Genomic DNA, 25,912 nt, shown 5'->3' on the forward strand with positions numbered 1-25,912 from the left:
TATGTAAAACAGCGTTCATACAGCTTACAAATTTTATACCAGAATTAGTAAACCTAAAATCTTGAGGAAGAGAGCTGATACATCCTAATCATATGCTATATGCACTTTTTCAAAAAACTGAATATTATTTTAGAAAAAAACTTAGATATCTAACATTTACGAACAAACTATTGATGCTGTGATAATTAATTACACTTTCATATTTCCATGTAATGATCATAAATTAGACGTAACAAGTTATTGTATTTATTATTATGTAACGATGCAAATACGTCAATACACACGCCAAATAAATAATGATTTATAAAAAAAAACAAGCACGATTATATAATACTTAAAAACATATATAATTAATTTTAATTTAATGAATTTCTATTTACCTATAAATTTCTATTTATAATTAATTTCTTTTTTCCGATCATAAAATTTTCAATTCGTTGTATGAAATCTTTTTTCAAATCAGCGAAAACATAGGTGCCCGACACATATGCTATCTAGCGGTTTACTATTCAGTTACCTCGCGAAGAGATCAATGATTTTAAGAGTGGATACACCTTATATTCTTATACCGTGGTTTAGGTACATCATGGTACATAATCCGTATCGTATCAATACGGCGTATTATCAACAGAAGAGAGAGACTGTGGAGACTTTTAGTTAAAGACGATATACATGACTGGTATACTATAACTGGTTCTATAAAAATACAGCGTATGATTTTCTAACCTGAAAATAGTCATTATAAAATTAAATATTAGACAGTAGCTGACTGGATGTTCAGTTAAATTGGACAAATTTCTATTAGGACCATACATTGAACAGATATACCATAGTTATACATCCATGATTATGTAGGTATTCGTGGATCATCGGAATTGCAACGGTTTCCATTTCAGAAGTCAAGGATAGCAGGTGGCAGTATGCAACAGGATGGATGACCGCTTCGAAGCACTATAAAATTAGTTCTCGAATTTAAGGAAAAACCTTTTTTTTATCATAATTTTATGATGTGTATTCTGGAATAAGATATTAATCAATAATAATACCAATTTTAACAATAAAACTATAAAATTAATATACCATTGAAAACATTACTAACCAGTGATAAAATCCTCAGTGATAAAATATTACCATTGGCAAAAAGTCATTCAGCTTGCTATAAAATATTATTGAAAACGCCATTCATTTTCAATGAGTTTTTCAATGATATTTTTAATAGTAAAATCATCTGTTTTTTTTTTTTTTTGCGACGGGATATCATCCTTATCACATAACTCTTGTACAGGAAATAAGCGCAGACGATCACAGAATGCGAGCAGTGATACATTTTTAACTAATCGAAATTAAAAAATTTTTTCAAGATGCTAGGAGATAAATAATAACTTATTTGTCATTTATTTATAAAATTTTTACGTTTTCTTAAAGCAGAAGATTTTACTGAAAAACAAACTGTTCTCAAAGTACTCGCCTTTGTTAATGCATTCACTACAAAAGAAATAAAGTGTGATTTTTAGAATATAAAATATAATCCTGCGAGAGCATCGCAGATTAAACAATGACTCCAAAATTCACTCGTTTATTGAGCCCTCGATTGGAACTGAGCTATGCCTAAACTTTACTTTATATTGAAACATTAATTATAGAGAAATTTGAAATTGAGGTAACAATTATTATCAGAGCTGGGAATGTAAAAAGAAACGGATTTTCGCATAGACGTAGTACGTGATCCCCCCCACCTCCAATTATGATTGCAATTGTCACCTCAATCTGAAATTCCTTTGTAATTAATATCTCATTGTAGGGTATCATTTGGCACACAGTTCAGTCCATAAATTGAAGACCCAAAAAACGGACGAAAAAAACCCCTTTTTTGAGGTCTTTTCAATATAGATATTAAATTTTTTTTCATTAAATTCTAAATTATTTACAATCAGATCCGCATCTTCAACAAAATCATTTAAAAATTCTGATAATTTTTCATCCTTTGTCATGCCATGATAAAGACCAATCATGAAAACTTTTGTTTCTCTTATATTTATAATTTTCCCTAAATAATAAAATGTAAATAGAAGTTCAGATAAGGCTAATAAGAGTTATACAATATTGTAAGAGCGAAAAATTAGGAGAAGCAGATAATCCTAGATGTTAGCTTCAATTTATTTCGAATGTTTCAGCTAACTTTAGAGTCTTCATCAGCGATTACAAACTAGAAATGCGAGTATATCAAGAAATACATATAATATTGAGAACAAGTAACTTACAGATTGGCAGAAATGCAGCATACATTACACTGCATAAATTTTTTAATTTAACATTATGAAACAAGAAAAATTATCAAATAATAAAAACAGATGACTCATCTCAATGGGAAAACGAAAAAAAGAAACTCAGAAATAACGATTTACAATAATATTAATAGTTAAAAAATAACACAGTATATTAAATATATATCGTTCTTCTGAATATGATTTCGTATGTACAACATAACGTGTCATTTTATAAATTGAACATTACAATATAACACGGGAATAACAACAAGCACTGGAAATAAATATAACTAAGAGCATCAACTAATATAACAAAATTCGAATGTTAATTTTGTTTAAACATGTCCAATAAGGAGATATACGAGTGATGCAAACACTCAATGTCCGTTTTTAAATTAAATCCAATCATTTGCATATAAATATGAGACATTTCTAAATTTAATCACTTATTGAAAAATTTTTCCCTGTCAAGAATTTGGACATTCTCCCAATCGAAATCATGATTTCCAAGTCGATTTTCTGTAGTTACTGATTGGTTTCTATTACTACTTTTCATGTGGTTTTGATGCTCGGATATTCTAATGCCTAATTTTCGACCTATTTAACCACATACGAACCATCATAGTCTTTGCACGGAATCTTGTAAACCACATTTTTATTTGAAAATTTTGGGAGAATGTCTTTTGATGAATCTATTAAGATTATTCAAATTGGAAAAAGACAGTTTCACATTAATGTTCTTGACAATGGAAAAGAGCTTTTCAGAAATCGTTGGAACATAAAATAGAATGAATCATTGAACATTATTAATGGATGTTAATGAACATAACAGTAGTGGCATTATTCCCCTTCATCAGTAATTTATGAAACAAAAATTTTAATCGAGAATTGATAGTGTTGAAAACAAAGTCAATCGGATAGATTATTTAATAAAGTGTTGACTATAAATTTAATATTCTTAAAGTGAAATTTCGGACTCGAAAGCAAAACAGTGCTATCAACCATTCCCGTTATAATACCTCTTTTTTGTGAAATCGGATGTGAGGAGAGATAATTCAAATAACGTCCCGAAAAAATAGGCTTATGAAACCAATCAAATTCTAATTTTCTATCTTCATTGATGATGATTGTCAAATCTAAAAAATTGATTCTATTGTCCCCTATTTTCATTAAAAACTGAAGACTCAAATTAAAAATTGTAAGTATTTTGAATGGAAATTCCTATCATCTCCAATGCCTTCACTTCTAAATCCTCCATCATCAAATTAGCAATAATCAGAAATATATACATAGAGATGAACCCATAGAAGTACCGAATTTTTGTTTGAAAAATTCCCCATTAAAAAAACATCGAATCTGAAACAAAATATCAAAATCTATAACATTTAAAAATTCTTTTTCCGGAAATGACGTTACATTTCTAAAATATCTTCATCTCTTGGCTACATTGTAAGTCCTTGCTTATTCTAATGTTGGTGTGTTGGTGAACAATGAAACAACATCGAAGAAAAATTAAAACCATATCTTTATCTATAATAAAATTGTGTCTACTAATTTTTGTTTTAATTGAAAGCTATTTTCTATGTAAACGATTTAGGTGATTTATTTGCAATTATTGAGAGTATAAATTAGTTCGGTTCGTTTTCCAAAAGATGGCCCCGGCTGTTATGAATGGTTCATAGTGACAACTGATTTTGGCGTTTTCAGAGAAATTAGACATCTGCTAATAATATTCAGTTTATATCGCTTTGAGTTTCATACAAAAACCTTGATTTTTACTGTGTTTGAAATGTCGAATTTTGTGTAATAACCAAGTTTAATTGTTGCTTAACCAAGCAGCATTTGCGGGAGGTTCTAATTTTCTACTTTAATTGGAAGAAAAGTGCAGCTGAAGCCCATCGAATACTTGTCGAAGTTTATGATGACAACTGATAAATCATGTAGGGAATGGTTTCGACGTTTCAAGGATAGAGATTTCAGCGTTGAAGACAAGCCTCGCTCTGGACAGCCAAAAAAATTCGAAGACAAAGAATTAGAGACATTACTCGAAGAAGATCAAAGGACGCAAGAGGAGCTTGCAGAATCATTGGGAGTAACTCAACAAGCCGTTTCTGCACGATTGAGAGCCATGCGAATAATTTAAAAACAAGGATGGATGCCTTATGAATTGAAACCGAGAGACGTTGAAAGACGATTTTTCACTTGCGAACAGCTGATTCAAAGAAAAGGTTTTTTGCATCGGATTGTGACTGAGATGAAAAGTGGATATTCTACGACAACCCCAAGAAGAAAAAATACTACGCTAGCCCGGTCAATCGTTGCCATCGACCTCAACATCAACACCAAAGCCGAACATTCATAATTCGAAGATCATGTTCTGTATCTGGTGGGATCAAAAGGGTGTTGTTTACTATGAGCTGCTGAAACCTGGCGATTCCATTACGGGCGATCGGTATCAGCTACAATTTGATTCGTTTGAGCCGTGCATTATGAGAAAAACGGCCGGAATACGAGCAAAGACATGATAAAGTTTTTTTTTTCATGACAACTCTCGGCCTCATGTCGCAAAAGTCGTAAAAAAATATTTGAAAACGCTCAAATGGGATGTTTTATTGCACCCGCCGTATTCTCCACATTGCTCCTTCTGATTATTGGTTGTTCCGAAGAATGCAGCACGATTTGGCAAGTCATCGGTTCACTTCTTTCACAGAAATCAAAAATTGGCTCCAAAATTGGATCGCTTCCAAAGACGAATCATTTTTTCGAGATGAAATTCAAAAATTGCCTGATGGGAAAAAGTAGTAGTCAGCGATGGACAATACTTTAATTAATCTATTCATTCATTTTGTTTTGAAATAAATGCATTTTTGAACACAAAAAAACGGACCTAACTAATTTATACTCCCAATATTTTCTGCAAAAATAAGTCAGCGGATATAAAGGACTGTCCAAAGAAGAAACTATAATCCGAAAAGGACAATTCGTTTGCGTATCTTTGGAAGATCGTAAACTCTAAGAAGGATGCCGTCAGTGCAAAGTAGTTTTTTGTAAATTTGGTAATCAATAAATCCTTTCTTTTTCCAATTGGATAATACTTCTCTCGTCCCTAGCGAGAATGTTAATAGAATTTTTTGTTAATTTAACATTCGTCTCTATATCACTTAACATCCCCATAATTTCTGAAATGTAATTATTCTTGTTTAAAACTACACTGATGTTATCTTTATCCGCTTTTATGAAAATAATATTGGGATTCTTTTTAATGAATTAAGCTGTGTAACTGATTAAATTCTTTAAACATTTGGCAATACCATTGTTTTCAAAGGGAACCGATAAAAAGTTTTTTAAAATTGGAGTAATTAAATTTTTAGTTTTCATGATTTCATGCAGTAATTTTTTTGATGTTCTCAATATTTTTAATGAAATTCATTAACACTCTCTTACACAATTATTGACAGGAACCGAAAAATTCCTCTCCAACTATAAAAGAATTTGAATTTTCTTTGGAATAGCCGTACCTGATAAATTAATGAATCAATCCTTCCTTATTGTTTACAATGACGACTCAGTTGATCTTTCTAAAAATTCTTTCGGTTCTAATTTTACCTCTAGTTGATTATTCATTGCAAAATCATTATTTCTATGTAATGAGTACCTAAGTTTATCTGAATAACCTTCATTGATGTGATTATTATTATTATTATCATTGTTCGCCAATGTCTAATAATGAACAGGAGTTAAATCATTATAAATTCTTTTATTTAAAAAAAAAATTCATTTGAGTTTTTTTGACAAACTCATTTCTTCACTTCTCAAATGGCGTTGAAACGTATCTTCTTGTTTCATGAAAAAGAAACTCCAAATATGTAACGGAATATGTCCTTGAATTTTTCTCTTAAGGATTAAAATTTGTTTCTTCAAATAGTCAACAGTTTTGTAAGCATCATTCAATTCAATTTTTAAAATTTTCACTATAAACTGGTTATTAAAATAATTCATTCTGTGTTTAGATTTAAAATGAAAGAAATTAAGTTTATAATCTGACAAATATCTAAGAATTGTTGTGGAACAATTTTGTTGTCTATACATGCTTTTTTAAATCTAATATGGATCTTATTTTTAATCAAGAACTTCTAATGTTTAATTATGTCCTTCATAAATTTAACCGGTATAAATCCGAATGTAAAAACAATTATTACGTTTCGCCCTCCATAGAAACATAATTTTATTTTCTTTTTTTGTGTCTTTTCACGCTGAATTATTTATTTTTTATTATTTAATCTCATATCGTCTATCTAAGGTATTTCTAAGCGAGAAACTTATCAAGCGTAGTATGATTCTATCGTACCCACCGCGTGACACGCACGTCGCATGAGTCAATTGAAACACCTATGAGGCGCGTGCCGCGAACCGATGTATTGCGATGAAATTCCAGACAAGATAACTCCACGCGGAGTTAAGAAATCGTTCCTATATGATGGGACTCATGTCATCGTCATCCTATACGAGGTTTAAAAAAAACTAATTCGAAATCGATTAATCAAAACAGCTCAACGCCTGTAATCTCTCAGAATAAGAATAAGCTATCGCGCACCAATCACGGCTCACGACGCGCGTGACGCTTGTCGCTCCGAATCCTTAATAGAATTTCAGCCGCTCTGGCCGAGAATATTGTTAATTTCGAAATCTAACGTTATGTTAATATGTTTTTGATTTACTATCTTTTGATCATCATAACCGCCTTAATTAGCTTGAAACAGATAAGTAAACGCGAATTTGTCACGTTAGCGAGTGTCGACCAATGAATCGGGGAAGGAGCAGCGTGGACCACGGAGAAAGGCCCAAAATTTAATTTGCGAATTATTTCAAAATTCTCAGTTAACGCGAAACAAATTTGATCCGTCAGTTCTAAATTGAATTCGTGGCAACCGTGCCGAATTGATGCAGCCCGATGTGATTAATATTTCCATATGAAAAATCATTTTCCGAATTCGTATTACCAATTCCGAGAAATTCGAGCTCCCCCTTTCTCCCGACTCGCTAGCGCCATCGACTGGCGCCTATATAAACCGGGCGAAAACCGAGCCCGTCGATTAGTTCGATTAGTTCGGATTAGTCCACAACAGCAGCTCAGTCATTATTCTTTCAACAGTCACTAAAATATCTCTTAATATTCGCAATACATACAAAGGGAAGGAATGCATGTGTTTCTTGCAAGTTTGCTCTTTCATATACTCAGGTTGATCGTGCTTGTAGGAGCTGTTCGGCCCTTTCCCTTCTCCTAGACTAATTGCGCTCGTAGGAGCTACTTAATCTATCCTTCCTCAGAATTGACCGTGCTCGTGCGAGGGGCTGCTCAATTCTTCCCTTCATTATTATTTTTTTCTTTTATAATTTATTTCCAATTCTGCTTCTTTTAAATGCAATTATTCAACTGACCGCGTCAGTAATTTAAACAAAATATTTTCGCTAGAATGACCAACCAAGGGATTCACATTAATTTAATATAACCAGAGTGTCAGCCAATTCAGTAATTCAAACTTCAATACAGTTATATTCAACTCTCATTCAATCCATTCCTTTATTCTCTCCCGAAGGGTATAATATAATGAGACGGTTTGATTTGTTCGGATCCATCATCAATTTTCTTGCTAAATGAAAACTAATCAATTTAATTCGTTGTTATTACTAATTCTCAATGAACCAGCGATTCACTAGCGATAATGACGGAATTTGAAGCTCATTTTCTAAATTATTCAATCAAATAATTGATAAGAAACAATATCGAATTTCATCTCAAGAAAACAATAACTATTGATTTAAAATTTTAACAAGGTTAGGCAACTCAATAATTCAAAAAATTCTGAAATGCAATTTGGTGTGCAAGTAGAGTCCAATATTTATTATTTTATTAAAAACTTACAATTAATTATAATTAATATACATTTGATTTGCAAATCGCACGATGAATAAGATGTTGCATAGAACTTCATTTTTTAACGTTAAATGAACAGTATCACATTGATAATCTTGATTATTTTGCAAACCACACAATAAATAAAAGATATATAGTGTTTTGTAGGGCATTGGACTATTAACGGAATAAGATGATGCAATTAATAATCTATTTGTGTAACATCTATTCGTAAATAAGTTTATGTAATCGTGTATTTTGATTCATATAAATATATCCGAGGAAATACTATTTCCAATTTCATTTGTGACAACAATCAGTCACCATTCTGTTAATAATAATTGCTTGATAGAATTCTCTTTAAAATGACGTCATTTAATTTTGCGAATGTAATAAATATGTTAGCAACTACATTTCATTGCGAGTATAACACAAACACCTATAACACCGTTTGAAATTGAAATACATAATGAAATTCACGACATTCTGTAAAATGTTCAAAATACTCGTTCGATATTATTATTAGAACATGATTACGTGTTGGATTTTGCCGATCCACGAATCAGAATCCACGTGAAACACAAGTTGTAGAGTATATTACGGCTGCAGAAAAAGAAGAAGATGAAGATAGTTTTGAACCTGAAGAATGCATTATTGATGATAAAAATGGCAAAATCGACTTCAGTTATAAGAGAAAAGCTATTCAATTTTGGAAGGATGGAAAAAAGACCTGTCGAAGTTTAACTAGTGTACAATCCAAGTTTCGCAAGGTTAAATCCTTAAATCAACTATACAAGTGGGAGACAAGGTAGAGAAAGGTGGAACAAATGCAGATAAATTCGCATTTAATACGGAATACGTATTGCAAAAGTTTGAAGAAGATTGTGATAGAAGATCTATTATTCATGACATTTAAGATTATGAGCCTTGGAGACAAAGGCCCAAGTTGACTTACTCAAATTTAAAACAAGTAAATGGTAGATTTGGAAATTCAAGAATGTGCACAAAATTGTTTCCCGCAAAATAACAACATTCAGGATTCAATTTACCTAAAAATATTGACAATCTAAAAGATGTCGCACAATCGTTTGTTTCAAATGTAAGATCTAACATCTCAGCTATCGGAGTTGAAGAAATTTTATAATGCAGACGAGAGTGACTTCAACCTTGAAATACATTCTGGGCGAACATTGGCGAAATTAGGAACAAAAACAGTTGAAACAATGATTCAATCGATATCTTCTACAACACATAGTTACACTATCATGCCGATTATTTCAAGTGGATCTCTTCTTTCACCACTATATATAATGTTAAAAGAATCTACAGAAACATTGGACAGCGAGTGCAGGAAACTCTATTCTGCCCAGTTAATATTTACATTGAATCGTCGAAGTCAGGAAAACTTATGACGAAATACTTCAAGACAGGTTTAGTGAAGTGTATCTACCGAATACTGGTCGTAAAAGCATGCTTCTACTCAACCTGTGGACATTGTCCGAGTCAGCTAGAATACATTCTTGAAGATAAAGAAATAAAATTTATGACTATTCCAAAGAAAACGACAGGCTTTAGATGTGTTTGGTTTTAGGATTTGGAAGAATTTTGTGCAAACGTTTTCCGATAATGTAATTCTTCAAGAAAAAGATATCAATTTACACTCGTGTAATGACATAATTAAACTGCAATCATTAACCCATAATCAATTTTCTTCGCCTAGATTCAAAAATCTCTCCCAATATGCTTAAAAGCGGTTATTTAACAACGCACTTCGGCGAATTTCCCTGTAGATTTCTGTTATTTCAAAAATGAAAAGCATGTAGTATTTGTGAAAGGGCCGCTTTTATGCGTTGTGCATGGTGTGGCGAGTATTTTTGTTTTCAATATTTTTATGAAGAATACCATTACTGTACTAATTACAATCCATAATTTAAAGAACCTCTATAGTTTTATAGTATCTCGCAATGTATAATTAAATTACAAAATATGTACAAAAAAAGGATTATATTATTAATGTCATATATTAATAGTCAAGAGTCAAACACATTCGTATTATTGAAAATGTAAATCGGAATGTCCAACAAGATTATCAATATTACTTTGCACAATTTAATATTAAAATAGAGTTCCACGTATTATCTTATCATGCGGTTTGTAAAATAGTTAAATAAAATAACAAATAGTACAAATAGTGTACATATGTATGTTGCACTTATTATGATTCATATACCTATATCACTGCGATTGTTTTAATTAATTTGAGAATTTTATCTTTCATACATACAGTTGTCAGTACATACTGTTTTGTATATTTATTCCCTTTTAGAATTCCAGAGGCTTCGTTCCATGGATATTACTGATTCCGATTTTTTTCTTCTATGGCAACATAACGTACGTCCAGGCACTTAACAAGGAAGTTAGGCAACTCAAAAATTCAGAAAATTTTGAAGCATTGCGTGGAAATAGGATAGTTCATCTGGAACACAAAACTATTTTTTATTCGTGCGGAATTACTGTTGATACAGTATCTTTTTTTTCACTATGTTGCAAGTAGCTGTTCTTAAGATCAAAATTAAATGCATGATATTTTATAAAAATAATAATTTCTTTATTCATGCTTTGTTTTTAATTGTCCAAAGTGTTTTGTGCATACTTTCATACACTATAAAAATATTTGAAACTGGTTTTGTAAGCAGTTTGACAAACTATTATTACTATTATTATGTACTATTATTGTTATAGTTGTTATATAAAATTGTTATATAAAATTCACTCTTATTTCAATAGTTGCTGCTATACTGATACTGTACTGGATTGCATTGTATTTGCCTTTCACGCTATTTCGCATAGCCAACGCGGTATGAGACTAATATGTACAGGGCTCGTAAATAGAGAAGTTTTCGTTTATATTTGAAAAATGGATTTTTGGAACATAATTATCATATATATCGTCGTTTTCAGCGTAAAATTTAATTTTAGTTATAATACATAAACGTTAAAATTTAAAAATAGGGGTTATTATATTGGTGGTTATTATACAATAAATAATTATTAGATGTACAAATAAATTTCCGCCGTTTGACAAAAGACGGTGTCACTAGCAAGCTATGGTTAAAATTGTCTGATGTAAAACATTATATCGTAAAGTTAGACATCTGTCAACAACATAACCTTGAAGTACTAGCGATTTTGTATCAGCATCATATATTTTTTTTTGTGCAAAAATACCAAGTTTTGAGCCGAATAAGCGTCATTTGCGGGAACTTTTGATTTACTTCTTTAATTTGAAGAAATCTGCAGCTGAGGCTCATCGATTGCTTGTAGAAGCATATAGTGAGGCTGCCTTAAGTGAGAGAAGTTGTCGTGAATGGTTTCAAAAATTTAAGAACGGTGAATTTGACGTCGAAGACAAAGAATGTAGCGGAAGGCCGAAAGTGTACGAAGACGCGGAATTGGAAACATTATTGAATGAAGATTCGTGCCAAACGCAAAAAGAACTTGCACTTACATTTTGACTTACATCAATAAAACATGTATCGTTCTTTCACAATAAATGCTTAATTTTTAATTAAAAACGGCGGAAACTTATTTGTACACCTAATAATTAAAAAAAATTTTATTACAGTTCTGTAGTACTTATGAAGCCATTCAATTTTTAATGTGGAAATTTTTTTCTATCCCTTATAGTTCCGATGATATTCGCTTCGAAAGAAAAAAACCGATTTTTTTTTAAAGGGATGTTTCATCCTCTAAAACTGAAATTCCACAAACAAAAAATAATTCTGTGTTACGGATAAACAACTCTATTTGTATAAAAAGTTTCAAAATTTTTTGAATTTTTGAGTTGTCTAACCTCCCTTGTAAGTCATTTATAATAAATCAATTATTATAAAAGATTGATATAACATACGGTATGCCGGCTCTAGCGGACTCATGATTTGTCGTTTGACTTAAGGGAATGCTGGAGTGTCCTGTTTTATCATTAAATTTTAAAAACACCTTTCTCATAACTGTGTTTATGGAAAAATCCTTCTCCACAATTAAAGTATCGACAACAAAGCAAATCGCCAGCTACATTTGAATACGAAAAACGAAAGAAAATTAAAGACTTACAGTTTTGTTATCGGCTTCTGTAGTCAACACATCACAATATGTGTTGCATATAAGAGTTTCAGATCTTGCACGTTCATGAAAAGTAGCTGGCGAATTGCGGAAAACCTAAACGAACAATCCCATGCTTTTAGAAACGCGGTAGGAGTTTTAGTTTAAGAGAAAGGTGCATCCGAAAATTTCGTTTGTATATTACGAGTGAAATTAACGTGAAGCCATGAAACTGAGCAATATTTTAGTTCCACGATATTCCGACAGCGGCGCTGTCATGAAAAGTGTGTCGCTGAACCATAGAAATGATCTGAATTATCGACCTACTCAGGCCCATATCAATAAACGTGCCCTGATCAAAGTTTTTTTTTTTTGAGAGGAAAAATAATAAAATAAATATGATATTAGTTATTTCAATTTTGTTGAAATAATTTCTTCCTAAACAAGAAACATACCATATTATTTACATATGAATACAAATGAAAATAATTATTTTAATTACACTGTTCTATCTTTTATATACATTTTATTTAGTAAATTATTGATGCATATATATAAAATAACACATATATATATATATATTAGGTGTTGGAATTAATTCGTAGCGTTTTACAAGTGATGGGAAGTACTTTCATTAATGTATTTTTTAATGCTCATGTGAAATAAATAACATTCTTTCATTAAAAAACGCTACGAATTAATTCCAACACCTAATATATGTATGTATATGTATGTATATATATATGTGTGTGTATATATATATATATATATATATATATATATATATGTATATTATATATAATAGCATAAATACACACGCGTGTGTGCGTGTACATATATACAACACATGTCTAAATTTTATTTACTGAATTATTTACACATGCATATATCAAGGTTCGGAACGCGATGTGTGTTTCGGTTGAGCTTCCTTTCTGCTCGGATGTCGGAACGACAAGCGGCAATCTCGTAATAGACGTAGCATATAAATGAAATTTTCGAATATTCTTTGCTCTTATACTAAAGCTCGTAACTCGTTTCTGCAAGCATAATATTATTCTTTGAGGTTTTCTGTAAATCGCCAGCTACTTATGCAAGGTCTGAAATTATTGTATACAGCACATTTTTGACTCGACTCGAGTCTTAGTAAGAAGCGCCATTCCTCCTATCGGTCGCGCGCAAACGAAGTAGTATCGCTATTCAACTATAGAAATGGATTGAACCATTGTAAATAAACCAGCAATATATTATCAGCCGGAAACGCTATAATAATATATTTTTGTATATATAGAAATATATATCAGGATCGTTGTTTAGAGAAGGAATCGTGCGTCCTTGCTGCATCGACGATGATGCCAGAATCGATAGAAATCATATTCTTGAATTGCAGAACGAATTATTGAAACAGAAGTACGACAGAGTGAGACAGAGAAAAAACAAAAAAGGATAGAAACTTCGAGTGTAATCGGTGAGACTCCGCATGCCGAGCTGGGCTCATCGAACGAAACAGCGAGTCTATCCTTCACAGTCTCTCTCTCTCTCTCTCTCTCTCTCTCTCTCCCTCCCGCCCCCCTCTCCTCTCCTCTCCTTTCCTCTCCTCTCCTCTCCTCTCCTCCCCCCCCCATCTCTCTACGGTAGCTTGTTCCTAGCGACCGAAAATGCTTTCTGGAAAATTTTGGCCGCTCAATGTGTATAATTAAGAGGAGAAGGAACATTATAGATATAAGTTTTAATAAATTATGCTAATCCTATATCCCTCCAATTTATGTATAATAGCAAAAATAATTTAAAAACACGATAATTTACGGGATATTGATATTTCTATGATTTTCCATGAGAGTCATACGAGTATACCACGTTCATAGAAATGATTTGCAAGACCTCGGCGTGGTCTCAAGCGTAAGATGCGAGATCTGAATGTTAGAGATCTCATGATCAATTTTTCTTTTTTCATGATTTTTTTTTGTTTAAGTGACATTGTTAACAAACATATATTACAGGCTAAATATATTTTTATTTAATTATTGAAATTATATGTGTATTTCTAAACGTTTTAATTTACTTTTAGAAAAAATCTAAAAAAAATCATGTTTCTGTAATAATGTTACGTCGATCAGTACTTTCTGTGAAATGTTTTTTTTATAATTATCATCCGAATGAAAATTCTGATAATCAATCAAATCGCAAAAGTGCGATTAATATAATTATAAGGATGATTAATATAATTATAAGAATGATGTCAATATAATTTTATAATTAACAAATCAAAAAGCCTTTATATGTGCCATTATATGCAATATACAAATAATATTTATTTATCTATTAAAGTGATTCGGTATTCTTCCTATAGTTATTGGAATACATGTTAAATTTTGGATCGACTTTTGAAGCATCGCCTTCTTTCCTCCCGCTGCCGCCACTCAATGCTCGACGGCTGAGCTGCACCGGATCGCGCGCGGATGTGTATCTCAGCGTTGCATTAAGAAATATGCTCCGTACCTTCTAGCAAATTATCAATCCTTTACTTTCCTTAGTCTTCTGTGATGTCTTCTTTATTCAACATGCCTTCTTTATTCACATGTTGAATAAAGAAGACATCACGGAGTTGTTGAAGTTTAAAATTACGCATCTCGTTCTGTATCGACTCTTATTAGTCTTAAATTGATATTATCAGTATTCTATATTAAAAGATATTACATTTTGTGACACATAAGCGTGGTCAGTAGCTCTTTGAAAGAAAACCGAATGTATCAATGTAATGTATAAAAATTATAAAATAAATATTTTAAAAGTACATAATATTTAGTAAAATGTATATACTTATTAATATGATGTTCAATCACTATTATTAAGAAAATAACAATTATATAATAAAGAAAATATTTTTATGATAATTTTCATGCTAAAATGTCATGATAATTTTCATGTTGGAAGGTATGATAGCAGCATGTTTCTTATACTATGACGCTCCTGAGATGCACGTTCGCGCGCGATCCAGCGGTTCTGCCGTTGACTGTTGAGCGGTTGTAAAGAAAAAATAGGCAGCACTTCAGAAATTGGCTCGAAATGTGTAACTAGTTCTGAGCACACTGAAGTACACATATAATTTCTATAATTTTATAAAAATATATTTGGAGTAATATGTTCATTAATAACGTTATTTGTTTAAAAAAAATTAAGAAAAAAAGGAAAAAGCAGAATTGAACATAGGATCCTCAACATTCTGATCTCGCACCTAACGCCCGAGACCACGCTGAGTTTTTGCAGACCGCCTCTATAAACGTGGTACATAAAATACACGGAAAATCGTAAACTATATCTCGTTAACTATCACGTTTTGAAATCATTTTTGCTATTATTTATTAATGAGAAAGGTATATGATTAACTCTTTCACTTATAATATCGTATGAGACTCGTGGTAAAGAAATCGGGCGAAACATAAGTATCATTGATGAGAGCCGTGGTATGTCTATCGGGCCAAACATAAACAATATGTTTCAAGCTGTTAATTATGGTACGCGCCATTGTAACTTAAATCGTAGGGCAAAGGATTAATATAATTTAATAAAAATTATGTATTGTCTATATAGAATGTCTCTTTCCTCCTTACGATACACGCCAAGCGGCCGAGATCGTCAAGAAAATATTTTCGGTCGCTAGAAACAAGCGACCACAGAGAGAAGGACAGAGACAGACTCAATGTTTTGCTAGACGAGCCGAGTTCGGCGTGTCCGCACGGAGACTCACCGATTACAATCGGAGCTTCTATCCGTTTTTGTTTTTTCTGTGTCTCGCTCTATTGAAATAACAGAAATTGAAAGAATTTTAAATCACGAACACGGTTGCCAGTTCTCCGTTTTTTTTTTTTGATAGACTTCGGTTTCTTGGACTAATATTCAATACTCCAACAGATGTGAAAATCTTCAATTTTTGTCGTCTGCTGGAGTATTAAATATTAGTCCAAGCTACCGAAGTCTGGCAAAAAAAAAACAAAGAGCTGGCAACCGTGTTTGTGAATTAAAATTCTTTCATTTTCTTTTTATTAAATTATATTAATCATATATCTTTCTCATTAACGTAGCAAAAATGAAAATGCAAAAATGATTTCAAAACATAAACATTGATGAGATATACAATAGTTTAAGACTTTCTGTGCGCTATATGTACCGTGTTCGTTGAGGTGATCCGCAAGAACTCAGCGTGGTCTCGGGCGTTAGGTGCAAGATCACAATATTGAAGATCTTATGTTCGATTCTGCTTTTTCCTTTTTTCATAATTTTTTTTTAATAAATAACGTTATTAATAAACCTATTATTATATTATATTACTCCAAATATACTTTTTATAAAATTACAGAAATTATATACATGTATTTCAATGTGCTCGAAATTAATTGCGCATTTCGGGCCGATTTCTGAAATGCTACCTACTTTTCCTTCATATGTATATAAGTATATCATATTCAAAGCAAAATGTTTTAGCAAATGTGTACACTTGTAGGTCAATGTGTACATTGACTAATAGCAAGTTATAATAAGTATATTTTTACTAAATATACTCTGACTGTGACTTAGATATATCTTCGGATGTAACCATGTATTTGAAATACATGTATACACGTGTAATGTTATAGCACTTTTTCCTTTATTCCCAATACCATTTTAACTTAGGATGTAACATGTATTGTCAGTACGTAAATACATTGCACATACATATGTAGCTATTCCATCTCTTTTTATTATGTTTAATGGGCCTTTTACAATTATAAGCCATAAATCAGCCATAAATAAGAAGTCAGAAAAATTGACTGTAATTGATCAATTTTTAGCTTCTGACTTCTGATTTGTAACTAATGACTTATTGTAGAAGGCCCATAAAAGAGAGATAGAAGTTACTCATACTTAGCTGTTCATGCAGATATATAATATAGACACATTAGTGAATATTAGAATTATATTTTATGTGCATTATGATATACACACAATACAAAAAATAAAACAATAAAATATATTTCTAATTCATATTCATATACGTGTGTAGCTACTTCATCTCTTTTTGTTACGTGTAACAAAAAGGTGTACTGATCTTCTATTTTCTACGTTGAAAAAATAAAAAGAGATATGTTTTTTTATGGTCAAATATACAGATATTAGTGATATATGCTTTTATATTTTCAATATCAGAATATACATACAACTAACATAAATCAAAGCTAACGAGAATCAAAGATGATCGGACGTAACATCTTAAAAAGATAATCAAATTACGAATTCTCTGATAAATCCTCACTTTATGTGTACAGATATATTCATTATATATATATATATATATATATATATATGTGCGAGAGCGCACCGCGCGGAAAGATTCGAGTGAGAGAACGATACAAGATTGATATGATACGCGACAGTAAAGAGAACTCCGTTTCTTTGTAATTTAACAAGAGAATTTTCTTTAATATGCACAGTTACAAATTCAGAAAATATAATTAATTGAGTATTAGATTAACAGAATATTAAATGCGGTCACCTTTTCCAAATGATATTTGGAATCGCGGTGATGGAAAATCTCGGCGATTTTCTCGGCACTTCTCAAAAAGATTCGTTTTATAGCGGTTTTCATTAAGCGATTAGCACGGCGGTTTTTACAAAGCGATATAGTAGCGATACTATGACTCTAAGAACTCTAAGAACTTTTAGACTCTAAGAACTAAGGACTCTAAGAAGGACGGCGAGATCGAAGCATTTATTGCTTTCGGCCTGAGCTTTCTTCTTGGGAAAAATCCAATAAAATTTTGCCACAATCGTAATTATTACGTGGCATTAGGTGTACAAAATTGATTGGCGCTTTGGATTTTTTTCTAACGACGTTCAACGTAACAGTCATGCGCGACAGAAAATCCGTACGTGGGATTGATGACAGCGCGTGACGTATTCGTCGGAGCGCGGCGCTCGCGTGCGCGAATTGAATTGTTCTAGAACTTTCGATTGTCCGTTGCCGGTAACGACAACTTGTTTGCGTGTAACGAATTGTTTTAAAAAGAACAAAGAACGACGAATCGCTTGCTTTTTTTTCGAATTACCGATCTCAAACAATATATATATATACATATATATATATATATATATATATATATATATTGTATATATATATATATATATATACACAGCGCGACAAATATGTTCCCGGACACGAACCACATCTCAGCAACCAGTGGCGACATCTGTGCGTTCAAACATGCATTTTAAAGGTTGAACATTTTGCTATCATCTGTCAAAGTTTCATTCATTTTGGTTGACATATAACGAAGATATGACAGTTCATATTAAACAAGATTTTGGTCGAGGTAGAAATTTTAGTATGGAATAAAGAGCAGTGATTAAATTTAACGCAAAACTTGATAAAAGTGCATCAGAAACATTCCGATCGATGCAACAAGTTTACGGCAGTCAATGTCTAGGTACAATTGTTTTTGAATGGCATAAATGTTTTTTGGAAGGCAGAGAGATCCTTGAAGATGACAAAAAATCAGGACGGCCAATTTTGGTTCGAACACCCGAAATGATCGAAAAAGTACGTGATTTTGTTGCAAACAATCGCAATGCATCACTAAAAATGATGGAGGAGGCTTTAAATATCAGTAGAGAAACGATTCGAATCATATTACATGAAGATTTGGGTAAAACGAAGGTTTGTGCGAAGTTTGTTCCACACACATTAAGAAGCGATCAAAAACTTCATTGATTGTTCGTCAATGTTTGGCTCGAAATCGTGTCTCTGTGTTAAACCATTTACCGTATTTACCTGATTTGGCCCCCTGCGACTTCTCATTATTCCCAAAATTGAAATTGAAATTGAAAGGACGCTTTTTTGATGACATTCCGACCATCCAATCAGCTTCTACACAGGCACTAGAGGCAATTCCGCAAACTGAGCTAGAACATGCATTTGAATCACTATTGAATCGCTGTAACAAGTGTATTGAAGCCAGAGGAGAATATTTTGAATAATAAAACCAAAAAATATGCATATTGTTGTTTCAATTATGATTTTCAGGCTCTGTCCGGGAACATATTTGTCGCACTGTGTATATGGATATTCATGAAAAAGAATTACATTATGTATGTGCAATGTCGTATTCATTTATTGATACCATATTATTATTACCTAAAATGGCATTGGACGTAAGGAAAAAGTGCTACTACGGCTTCGTATCGATATAACTATTAAAGTAAAAAATCTGTACTTTACGTATATTACAGATTTTTAATACTGGTATATATTGGAACACGGCCTACACTGCATGTGTACATAATACAACTGTATTTCTAAGGTCCGATTCTACAAATATAAGATTAACTTCAATTACGGTTTATTTTTTTCTCAATTCTAAAATTGGAAAATTTTCCAAAATAAATTTTACATTTGTGGAACCGACCTTAATACACGTCTTTGCTAAGATGGTAATGTAGGAAACGGAATAAAATTATCGATAATTAATCGATCGAATTTCCTGCATGATCATATTAACTCAGAGGGCGTAAGCATTTTATACATTGGAAATAAAAACCTGTAACATCGACCTTGATTAACTTCAGCCTTCGCTCTAACATCCCCTTAAGGCTTGTTCCCACTCTGATCATACTTTCTCTACTCTAACAACCACTCCGTCACTTTTTCAATCCTATGTCCTGCTCGCGCACATGAGAATTTGTTATACAATAGCATAATTGGTGACAGCGGTGAGATAGTAACGAGAACCGCTGCATCCTAACACAATAAGTAAATATCTAATTACGTTACCAAACGCCACTCGTAACGTAATACACAAATAACAATAAAATTAAAAAAAGAGAAATTTAAGTTTCTCTGATGCATTTTTTTCAACCAATGTGAATAAAAAAACGATTATAATAAATATATAAATATAAATATAAATAAAGACTCTCAATCTTAAACAATAAATATAAACAGGAGTTCAAGTAAGGCTAATGGGAGTCATACGCTGTTGTGAAAACGAAGAATTAGGAGAAGCAAATAATTCTAGGTGTTGCTGGTTATCTTCAAGTAATATATTAGGTGTTGGAATTAATTCGTAGCGTTTTTTAATGAAAGAATGTTATTTATTTCACATGAGCATTAAAAAATACATTAATGAAAGTACTTCCCATCACTTGTAAAACGCTACGAATTAATTCCAACACCTAATAATAGTGGCGGTTCTCCCAGGTCCTCTGAAAAGGGCGCGGGGAGGAGGTGCAGGGGATACTGGTAAGGGCGGGGAAGGGAGAGGAGGCGTGGGAAGTTCTGATACTATCGGTGTTTACTGATATGATGAGTCCCAGCGCTATCAGTGTTTACCGATATGATGCCCACACCCCGCCGCAGGCGTCAGCGTCAGCGGCAGTGTCAACGCCACCGCCGTCACTCCACACCCCGCCGCAGGCGCCAGCGCCATCGCCGCTGCCGCCGCCTCCGCCGCCGCAGACCCCGCGTTCATCCTAAAGTGCGTTTCAGCAGCCGCCGCGGAGTCCATTCCCATCCCAAAATGCGTGGCAGTGTTATAACGCAAACAAGAAATATTAAAAAAAAAAAGAAAGAAAGAAATATATAATAAAAAAATATTCTTACTTTCTCCACACCCTCTCCCTCTCTGTTCTCCTCCTCCTCATTCTCCGCTGAATTCTTATTCCTCTTCCTCTTCCTCCACCGTCTCCTCCTCCTCCTCCTCCGCTGAATTCTTATTCCTCTTCCTCCACAACTTCATCGAGATTGTCGATGAGGTGCTTGAACGCAATTCTGTTAATGCGCACATGAGTGAGGTCGTCTACTTCAGCGGCAATCTCAATAAGGTAATGGAACAATCCTAATTGATCTACATGTAATTGAATGAAATCAATTATGATATCACTCTGAATCTCCTCTGAGAAAGAGAAGGAGGAGGAGGAAGAGGAGGCAGTCTCCTCAACTTTTTGTAGTTCTTTTTGCATGTTATAGCTGCACAGTAAAAAAAAATTATCACTTCACTTAATCACAGAAAATGTGCAACAATATTCTACCATTAACACTAAATGATAGAATATTGTTGCACATTGGGGAAAAAAATATCACTCACGTTATAACAAGTCTTGCGCGCAGACAAAGCAGGACAAAGACTGACGTTGAGAATCTTTGCCGTTGAGAAACGAACCTGCCTAGGATTTATCTATAGGGGGGCAGTTGTATATAAAACACTTTAGATCATAAGTCACGAAAAGTTATCGCTATAGCGCGTCGAGATATAAGATGAATGAATGGATGGAAAGTAAAAAAAGTATATACATAATGATATGAACAAAAACAAATTTTTTTATTCACATATTACATCGTTTCTTTTTTTGTATTAAAAAACTAAAGCCAATAATTCGCAATCGACGAGCTGATGTTTGTTAAAGATGTCACAATCGCGTATAGCGTTTTTGGACGCGATGTTGGAAAATCACGTATACTTGACATCAACTGTATCGACGAGTCGGGCTAATCGTTCGAAAGTTACATAGATACACCCATCAAACTCAAACATCGTATCGTCGTTTCGGTCATCACCATGCGTACGGACGAAGAATTGAGACGTACGAGCGTAGCATCGTTCAGCATGCAAACGCTGACAATTAGTAGTCCAACGCTTATAAAATTGTCCTGGTATTCGTTTCGCAGCATCTTGTAAATATTTCATCGCTGCTCGTAGAGATCCTTCCACGTTTCGAGAGACAGCAGCAGTTCATGTCCGCGATGATCTCCCAGGGCGATCTCCACGTAACGTCAATAAACGCATCTCTCGGTGGACCAATGTTGATTCCAATTTCCAAAAATTTGTAGCCCGTAGTCATCAGATCGTAACGTCTGCTCAATAAACTCACCTTGCGATACTCCATGCTATGTACATACATAATGTTAAAAATGTTTCTTTTGTGTATAGAATGTTAAAACTTACTGCAGTCCTTCTTCGTTTCGTACGATGCGTTACTGTCTTTAGCGAAGTACATTTTTTCAACCATTCATACAAGCGAGTATCGCAAGACTAATTGCACTCGCATAAATTGTGACGTATATATAAAACTTCTAGAATCGAAGAGGGGATAATTCTCCCATCTTTCTAAGAATTGCGAACATGTCGCATGTTTATCGCATCTTTCTGTGTATTTTTTTTTGTCCGCGAGTTTATCAATGCTTATACTTTATGATTTATATTTTGATGATATCGATGACATTGATGATGAGCACGTTGGCGACTTTGACGCCTTTTCTCCAGGACATTCCCAATATCTCGCTTTTTTCTTCGATAACGGTGGACTTGGCGACAACGGTACCCCTTTCGCTAGATTGATTTTCGGCGTATATATTCTTTTACTCGGTCCATGTTTTAACGTTCGTAATTGAAGCTTACGATTAAATGAAAAAAATCTAATACATTGTCTATATACATTGCATATATGTACTGTCAGATCAGATATGTCGTGACGCGTTTAACAGAAGTGTCGATGTTTTCGGATATATACATGCATACATACATACATACGTACATATGTGTTCATACATACATATACGTTCATACATATACGTTCATACATGTACGTTCATACATGTACGTTCATACATATACGTTCATACGTGTACGTTCATACATCCACGTTCATACATACAAGTACATGTATTACAAAGGAAGGGAAAAAGAAATACGTAATAAATACGTTAAGGTATTTTTATTTAAAAAATTCTTTTGCAACCATCAGTTATATATTTTCAATACATTTTGTAACGCGCAATTCTGAACATGTTGCCCACATCGCATAGTATTAGCAACATCCAGCTTAAAGATTCCATGTCTTCGTAAATTGCATTAAGGTCTCGATGTACATGCGTATGTCTCGCTCATCGTCTAAAAGCATATTCCACAGTCACGTTCGTTTCTCGCGTTCCTTAACGTACACGATAGCATCATCTTCAAATACAGCTGCTGTGATCAGGCATTTTGCCTCGTTGTACCTCCCGTCCTCCCATCCATGGTGATAAGTAGTCAACTAGGAAGCGCAAGACCTGTCGGATCTTGTCAAAAATTTCCATGGCATGGAACTCATAAAAATATAATGTATGAGAACGGTCCCCTGTTTCAGCACCGCCACTTCCTTCACGATAAATTTTTTGTTAACAATGAATCCTTGCAGATCCACGAACGTTGGCACGAGCATGTTATCGAGAAGATTGCGATCAATTGCGACGTATCGTAGATCTTATACCATGTCAGAGGTGCACTTAGGATATTGTGCACAACGTTGGTCAATGGATTACTGAACCACGCGATCGTTTATGATGAGATAATAGATTGTTGTATTTGCGGGTACATTTTCTTTACATTCAAAGTCTAATCTCACGTCCATGGTACCACCTCTTGACTGATTCGTTCTATCGAGAGCAATCGATAATCACGAATGGACCATTATGTAAAAAAGAGACTCGGCTCGAGATACTCGTATCCATAGTAGAAATGCGCGTACAGAATACATCAGAATATATATCGCACATCTGTCTTTATCAAAATCTAGATTTAAGTCATCGTACGGATAATATTCCGAATTCAGGTAAAGTTTCGCATTGGTTAATGCAAGTCGTTGAATCGACTTACTCCTCGGACATGACCTGTTTGCATAGCGAAAATAACGTAGCGCGACTTCTCGAGCTGAATAGCCGTCTTGATGGTCCACGAATCCTTGGTTGCTCAGCAAGAGCGGAAACTCGTGCAGATCCCACGAGTGAAAAGCCATGCTCAGATATCGTCCGCTCTTCAAAGCGCGCAGCATCGACAGTTTATTTATCTCGCTCAATAACAGTGCGGCATTCGCCACTGTACTTTGAATAATTCGAGCGTTGGCTCTATCGCCGGATCTCCCGTTAGACAATTGTTGCGCGCTTGTATTAAAATCAACTCGAGACGAGCGTTGATCACCACGCATTTGTAATCTTCGCAAAATCTCAGCAGTACGTAGAGCGGTACATAGAAATTAAAGTATCCGGCTGCAGTAGTCTGCGCATCCCAACCAGCATTCCGTAGAATCACGCTTCTGTCGGATGACACTGTTACATAGTTTTTGAACATGCTAGTTATGCCTGTTACATTTCTGTTACGGTCAATCTCCACATCATTAAGTTCATATCGAATCTCATCGAATATGAACGTGACGCAATTATTTCCCACTACCACATGAGCACTCTGGACCACTTTGTTCTTCGTCAGTTTTCCTTCGACATATAGAAAGCTTTTGTATGGCAGTGTATACAGATCCTGTTGCTGTATGGGTATTCTTATTTCGTCACTGTACCCAAACGTTGTGTTGGCGAACGGGCTGAGTATCAATCTTAACGATCGTGGAAGATCGACTCGTCTTTAATGTTTAAGATATCAATCATCTCAAATGTTGCGCACCGCGAATCTCAAAAACTTTAAAAATGTAACGTTCGATGCGCTGAGTTTCTTCCTCTTCCTGATGCAGCTGAATGAGCGAGTGTTGTCGAGCTGTAGCGTCACCGACCTTGTAAAGAATCCGTTATCTCTCTGCGTACGCTCCGTTCCGTTCAGAACAAGCATTTCACACTCATGTTATCATTGTCGTACGTGCAATCTAACGGTGATCTCTTCTCCTCGAAAATTGAGCAATCGTCCGTTCTGATCGACGATGCGTATCGTTAGATCTGTAATGCTCCATGATCGGCAGGTAAATGATTTACGTCGGCCTTTCCGACATCTTATATCCTGGCGGCACGCTCGGCGAAAATTCATGTATCGTGTGTGCGCTTTTGCCATTGCTGTACGCACTCACGGTCACGTTACACTTTACGCGGATAACGTTTACATTCATTATGTTGATCGACACGTCCGATTCGTGCCACCTTCGGTTGCAGTATACACTTCGACGAAAATCCCAACAGCGATCCAATGATGTTGGACTTGCCAAAATTTATTCTGTATGCATCTAATCTCACATCTCATCGTGTTGCAGTTTGCACGGAGCGTAATTGGGTATTCTCTATCCTCACTATTATCATCATCATCATCAGTGTCATTGTCACCACCCACTACATCAACGATTTCAAGTGCGTCGCGATGCAGACGTTTTCATAAAATCGCGTTTCAGAAATTCATTTATGTCTCGCACTTCGTACGAACCCTCGAGAATTGTAATTTCCGCGTTGTCTTTGGTGAAATAAAATTTGTTGTTCGATTCGTTCACGTTCGGTATCTTGTGATAAGTTTCAAAAATCGCCAGATCGAGCTCGTAATCTCCGTCACTCAAATCTATGACGGGGAAATAATTCGCCGCGAAGACGGTACTCTTTCCGCTCAGTGTAAGCGTCAACGCTAAGCGTCAACGACATGACTGAAAGAGCGTTCGACTAATACTAAGATTTCACAGCACCTCGTCGAGCTTTTTTAAATTCACGCGCGTCTACCGTTTGTAGAAACCGCAGACACATCTATCCGCAGAAACTCTGATCGTATATCTTATAAGACGTGCGATTGTACTCTATCGTCGTACCGTTCTCGATATATCGCACCAGTTCCTTAGGCGTTCGAAGATTACCGAAACTGTCAAAATA

The 25,912-nt window shown here is 34.0% G+C and overlaps 1 pseudogene; it reads left to right on the forward strand.

The window, feature by feature from the left end:
• Positions 1–467: 467 nt before the first annotated feature.
• Positions 468–12,485, forward strand: LOC147909572 (uncharacterized; annotated as a pseudogene).
• Positions 12,486–25,912: the final 13,427 nt, after the last annotated feature.

This window comes from Acromyrmex echinatior, chromosome 6, assembly GCF_024713525.1.
Source record: "Acromyrmex echinatior isolate Ae372 chromosome 6, ASM2471352v2, whole genome shotgun sequence".
In the NCBI taxonomy this organism is placed as follows: domain Eukaryota; kingdom Metazoa; phylum Arthropoda; class Insecta; order Hymenoptera; family Formicidae; genus Acromyrmex; species Acromyrmex echinatior.